Genomic DNA, 6,702 nt, shown 5'->3' with positions numbered 1-6,702 from the left:
AAAACCTGTCTGACGATTTCTCTGGGCTGGGGAGGAAAGGGTCCCAGAGCTGACTGCCATCCCTAATTCTTTCATCCCCTCCCTCCTCATTTCCTTCCATCAGTGAATGATAGTCGCTCAGTCGTGTCCAACTCTTTGCGACCCCATGGACTGTAGCCTCCCAGGCTCTTCTGTCCATGGAATTATCCAACCAAGAATACTGGAGTGGGGAGCTATTCCCTTCTCCAGGGGATCTTTCTGACCCAGGGACTGAACCCGGGTCTCCTGCATTGCAGGCAGATTCTTTACCATCTGAGCTACCAGGGAATCTTAAGTCTGGGGCATTATCTCCAAATGATAACCTGAATCCATGCACATCACTCCATCCCACTCCTGCCTCTGCCGAGGCCCAGACACCATCATTGCTCATTGCAACCAGGGCAGTAGCATCCCTGTGGTTTAGTCCCAGCTACCTCCCTGCCCCTGTCGCCTCTTACTCTGCGCCAGCCACACCGACCTCCCTGCCGGACTCAGAACACACCAGGCATGGTCTGGCCTCAAAGTCTTTGCCCATGCTGTTCCCTCTGCCTGGAACATTCTTCTCAGATCTCCCCACGGCCAGCTCCTCCTCATCCTCCAAGTCTCTGCTCAAATATCACCTCCTCCAAGAAGCCCTCCCAATTTCCCTTGCCTAGTCAATCTTAGTTAGGTTAGGCTGCTACAACAGAATGCCATAGACTGGGTGCTCATAAACAAGATATTTACTTCTCAAAGTTCTGGAAGCTGGCAGTCCAAGATCAAGATGCAGGCAGAGAGACTTCGCTGGTGGTCCAGTGGCTAAGACTCTGCGCTGCCAATGCAGGGGGTCCGGGTTCAATCCCTGGTCAGGGAACTAGATCGCACATGCGGCAACTAAGAGTTCGCATGCCACAACTAAAGCTTCTGCGTGCTACAACCAAGGAATCTGCATGCCACAATGAGGATTGAAGATACGCTGTGCCACAACCAAGACCTGGTGCAGCCAAATAAATAAAAATTTTTTTTTTAAAAGACACTGGCAGATTTGGTGCCTGCTGAGGATGTGCTTCCTGTTCCATAAAAACAGTCATCTTCTCACTGTGTCCTCACGTGGCAGAAAGGGTAAGGGGGCACGCTGGGGTCTCGTGTATAAGGGCGTGCGTGCATGTTAAGTCACTTCAGTGGTGTCCGATTCTTTGTGACCTTATGGACTGCAGCCCACCAGGCTCCTTTGCTCATGGGATTCTCCAGGCAAGAATACTGGAGTGGGTTGCCATTTCCTTCTCCAGGGGATCTTCCTGACCCAGTGATCGAACTCTTGTCTCCTATGTCTCCTGCACTGGCAGGCAGGTTCTTTGCCACTAGCGCCACCTGGAAAGCCCAGTATAAGGGCACTAATCTCATTCATAAGGACTCCACCCTTATGACCTAAGTACCTCCCAGAGGCCCCACCTCCTCGTACCATCACATTTGGGATTAAGTTTCAACATATGAGTTTGGACAAGACACAAACATACAGCCTCTAGCAATCTTCCCGTCCTTCCTGACCCCCATCTCTTCCACGCTCCTCTCATTCCGTGGGTTGCCTGCCTTCCACCCAGTACTCTCCTCTCTTTGCCTGGCAAACTCCTGCTCATGCTCTGAGCCCTAGTTCCTTCCAATCTCCCAGCCCCCTGGGTTCCCTGACCTTGACCCTGAGGGCCTGGGTGAGTCTGGGTCCAGCCCTGCATCCCTGCTGTCCTGGGGTCCCTTGGGGACATCTCAGCACAGGGCTGGACACACAGGAGCTATCATAAAGCATCTGCTGCCCTATTGCTTTTCTTCCTCAGACCCCTCTTGGCCTGGGTGTCCTTCTAGAATTTCCACAGATCAGGAGTCTGGCTACAGAGTCTGTTTGAAAGGGATGCAATGGCTGGGGGTCAGGGACTGTCTTGAGTGTGGGTTTGCCCAGCATATCCACTTCTTAAATGTGGGTTTTCAGTTTCCTTGGGGGTGGCTCCATGGTCCCTGATGGAGATTTTAGAAGGGTCTGAAGCCCCACAAACCACCCTTTGGCAGTGCCCATCTTCCCCTCTGGCTACCCAATGTCCCAGACCTCTCTTGGCATCTCTCTCTTAGTCTTAGACCCCTGCCCCATCATCAATGGTAGATGGCACCTCGGGACATCCAATCACATTATCAGAGGCACTAAAGAGCCTAGTGGTGAAAACTTGACTCTGGAGCCTGGTGGCCCGAGTTCAAATCCCAGGTTTCCACTTGTACTCATTCTGTGTGACATTGGGAAAAGTATTTGCCCTCTCTGAGCCTCAGTTTCCCCATCTCTAAAATGGGGGTAATGACATCTACCACTTAACCTGTTAGAAGGATTAACTGAGTTTCTATGCTGTTTATTTCTGGGGTCTTAGTTCCCCAACCAGGGACTGAATCTGAGCCCCCTGCAGTGGAAGCATGGAGTCTTAACCACTTAACCACTGGACCCCCAGCGAAGTCTCTGTGCTGTTTATTCTAAGACAGAGCTGGGCACATGGGAATTGTCCTAAGAAGTGCTAGTTGCTGTTGTTATTAGTGTTGTTTTATTTCTTTTTTAAAAAAATTTATTTCTCAAATCCCCCAGGGCCCAGTGCCAGCCACGCTCTCCTCTGCTCCTGAGTACAGGGTCCTGGCTCTCAGCCCCTACTCTGTGCAGAGCAGCCACCTGTACCGAGAGAAGATTCTAGAAGAAGGGGGAGGGGCTGCCTGGTGGCTCTTCTCCTCTCACGTTTGCAGAGCGAGCTCAGTGCGTGCTGACTTTGAACAGAGGTTTTTCTTGGGGACTTTGGGGGTTTAGCAGGGAGGGGCTAAAGGTCCCTGCCCCACCCAGGTGGCTCCTGATATTCTGAGCAGCCCCAGGGATGAGTGAGTTATAAATCAACATCTCACAGGGGACAGCCGCTTTGCGAGCCTGGGGACCTCGAAGAAATGCAGCTCCAGGCCCTGGCAGTGACCCTGGGGGTGACCTTTGCCTGCAGGCTCATCCAACCAATGAGAAAGCCCGCTACGGGTGCCTGGAAACCGTTTCCATGACACCCAGGAGCCGCGGTCCCTGGAAGGGCCTGGTCCGAGGGTGAGGGGCTGCCGGGTAGGGGTGCAAGGCGGGGGGAGGAATGCTTGCAGATAACCATGGCAACGCCAGCAGCTGCGGGAGGCAGGCCCAGCTGGCACGGAGGCGCCTGCCCGCTGGATCCCAGTGCTGCCACCGCCCCCAGGGCCCTCCTCCTGGCGCGAGCAGGGACACTGAGGCCCAGAGACACCTGTCACCCACTTTAGGGTGCCTTTTGGGGATGGAAATTGCACCCTGCCTGTATCAGCATGAGGGGCCTCATAGGAAAGGGGCGAGGGGTGGGGGCTTTGGGAGGCAGAGCAGAGACCCTGCCAGCTTGGCCAGGGGCAATCTGGGAGGGCTTTCAGAAAGAGGTGAGCATTTCCCAAGCATTACTGGTAATGGTTGTTGCCACATCAGCACACACCTATTCTACAATTGATTTGATATCTGCCTTCCACTGACTCACATCTTCTCAAGTAAGTGTATTTAAAAACAGTCTCTGCTTCCCTCCTGCAAATGGAAAGCTGGTTGCACCTGCCCAAATACAAGGTGGGTGGCAGAACACACTGGATGGAAACAAAACACAGTCATTCCGTCTAGTGAGGAGGAGTCGCTGCCTGCTCGAGGCTGGGAGCCCGCAGCCTGCTCTCACTTTGTTTACAAGAGGATGTATGAAAGAAAAGGGTTAAAAACAACCAACCAAAAAAACCCCAGGGCTCTCAGCACTCTCTCCTTTGCATCATCAGAGGTAATGAAAGATAGGGAAACAACTCATTTTTCCCATGCAAATTAATGATATTGATGGAATGATCCAGAATTGCTCTGGGCTGTGTCACTGAGGGGAATCCTGCTGTGCTGACTGAGGATTTGGTTAGGTAGAAAGGAAGGGCGTCCGAGGCAGGAGTGCACAGCATAGGCAAAGGCTTGGAGGAAGGATTCTTGAGAGGGTGCCGTTGTGAGAGAATTTCTCCCTGGGCTCGAAGGAACAGTGTCTTCTGGCCTTTCTAGTGTTTTCTAATGGAGGTGGGTAGGAGAGCAAATGAATCTTTGGTCCAAGAGGGAGGGGGCTTGGGGCTCTGGGTTCTGAGAGAGCACTGCAAGGGGCTGTCTGGGAGGAGGAAGTGTTATGTGGGTGATGATTCCTGGAAGCAGCAGAAAGGGAGGGGAGAGGGAGACCGGTAAGAGAAGGGGCCAATATGAGGGCATCGATGAGCAGTGACTACTGTGAGTATCTGGGACCCAATCTTGCTGGGACATCTGGAATATCGTATAGAGAAATCCTCAGAGTGGTTCCATTTGTACATTAAAGGCTCTGACAAGGCCTGCAAAAGAGACACCTGTTGAATGGTTTCCCAGTTGAGCCTGGATATCAACTTTTTATCCACAGCAGTTTTCTGGACACATTTTTTGAGGCATCAATCATACCTCTGCTTTCTCTGGCCTCTCTCTCTCTTTTTTTTTTGGCCGCATGAACTCTTCCTTGAAGTGCCCTGACTTTCCATAGTTGTGGCATGCACAGGCTTCTCCAGTTACAGCACACGGGCTCCAGAGCATGCAGGCTCAGTGGGTGCGGCATGCCAGCTCTCTAGTTGTGGCATGCAGTTTTAGTTGCCCCACTGCCTCTGGGATCTTTATTCTCCAATCAGGGATCGAACCCATGTCCTCTGCACTGGAAGACAGATTGTTAACCACTGGACCACCAGGGAAGTCTCTCTTGGCCTACTTTTATATCTCGGTTGTGATGTAAGACAGACAATAAAATAAAATTAATACAATTATTATTCTTTCCCCAAGAGAACATGTACTGGCTTCTGTATCTGAAAAGTCCAAAGTTCTCTTCTTTCAGGTATGGCTAGATCCAGGCACTGAGATAATGATACTGATGCTATTTTTAAAACATACTCCTTTGAGGCATAATTGACATGCAATTTGGCCAACACAAACACATTTGTGATGGGTTATAACATATGTATATGTTCATGAAATGATTACCACAATCAAAATAATAAATTTCATCCCCCAAAGTTTCCTTGTATCCTTTTATAATGTTGGCCCAACACAAGAGGAAAGGCTGGCATTGGGATAGGGCATGGAGTTTCAGAGATGAAACCTGTTGCCTCGGCTCTGTTTTGGTTGTGAGCAATGGAAATTAAACAGTTCTGGAGGGGAAACAGGGCTTCCCTGATGGTTCAGTTGGTAAAGAATCCACCTGCAATGCAGGAGACCCTGGTTCAATTCCTGGGTCAGGAAGATCTGCTGGAGAGGGGATAGGCTACCCACTCCAGTATTCTTGGGCTTCCCTTGTGGCTCAGTTGGTAAAGAATCCGCATTCAATGCTGGAGACCTGGGTTCATTCACTGGGTTGGGAAGGTCCCCAGGAGAAGGGGAAAGGCTGCCCACTCCAGTATTCTGGCCTAGAGAATTCCATGGCATGTATAGTCCATGGGGTTGCAAAGAGTTGGACATGACAGCAATTTTCACTTTCACTTTCGGCAGTGGGGAGGTGAGGGGAAGATCATATAAACAGATTGCAGCAACTGAAAATTCCAGGGTGCAGCTTCAGGCATAGCTGGATCCAGGAGTTGAGCTGATGTTATTGGAGGTCTATTTCAGTGTCTCAGTTTGACTTTCCTCTGGGTGAGCTTCATTCACAGGCCCCCATTCATAGAGTCAAAACATTCCCCAAACTCCAGGCTTATTTCTCTTCCCAGTCAGCCTGGCAAGCAGAAATGAAAACCCTCCTGCCTAGGGGTTCCAGCGAAGACCATGGCTAATTCTGATTGGCTTTACTCAGGTCACATGGCCACCTCTGAACCAATCACTGTAGCGGAGGGATGTGACAGTCCTACTAACCAGCTCAGGGTTACCGTAGACCAAGAAATATGTTGGGGTGGGTTCAGACTGGGAGTGAGGAGCAGGCTCCCCGAAGCAGAGGCAGAATTTGTCACTGGCCAATGCAGGGGATATGGGTTCGATCCCTGGTTTGGGAAGATTCCACATGCCATGGGACAACTAAGCCTGTGCACCATGACTGCTGAGCCCGAGAAGCCACAACTACTAGGGCCTGAGAGCCCTAGAGCCTGTGCTCCACAAGAGAAGCCACTGCGCTGAGAAGCCTGTGCAGGGCAACAAAAACTAGCCCCCGTTCACCACAACTAGAGAAAGCCTGCGTGCCGCCACAAAAACCCAGCGCAGCCAAAAATAAATCTTAATAAATTACTTTCACTGTAATAGGCTGTGTAACATTAGGAAAATGGCTTGCTCTCTCTGATCTGTTTCCCATCCATAAAAAGAAACCTATGGGGAAGCCATGATTGAGTCCTTGAGTGGTGGGGCTACAAGGTGTCTGGAATACCCAGGAGCCTGGAGAGGACTCTCCCTCCCTCCCACCTCTCTCCTGGGACTCCAAAGATTGCTGAATCTTTCCTATAAGCCAGGACTGATAACATGGATCCACAGCAAGGGCCCCCCCAGTCTCAGCCCATCCAAGAGTAAAATTCATCGACAACATAACTGACCAACACATGTAATTTCAAAAATCATAACTTGCTGGTTATAATATAAAGGAGAAATAAAAAGAAAGTTCTTTTCCATAAAATTCTGTGTATTTCAATATGTAAATG

This window comes from Bubalus kerabau, chromosome 1, assembly GCF_029407905.1.
Source record: "Bubalus kerabau isolate K-KA32 ecotype Philippines breed swamp buffalo chromosome 1, PCC_UOA_SB_1v2, whole genome shotgun sequence".
Taxonomy (NCBI): Eukaryota; Metazoa; Chordata; class Mammalia; order Artiodactyla; family Bovidae; genus Bubalus; species Bubalus kerabau.
This window is presented reverse-complemented; position numbering follows the sequence as displayed.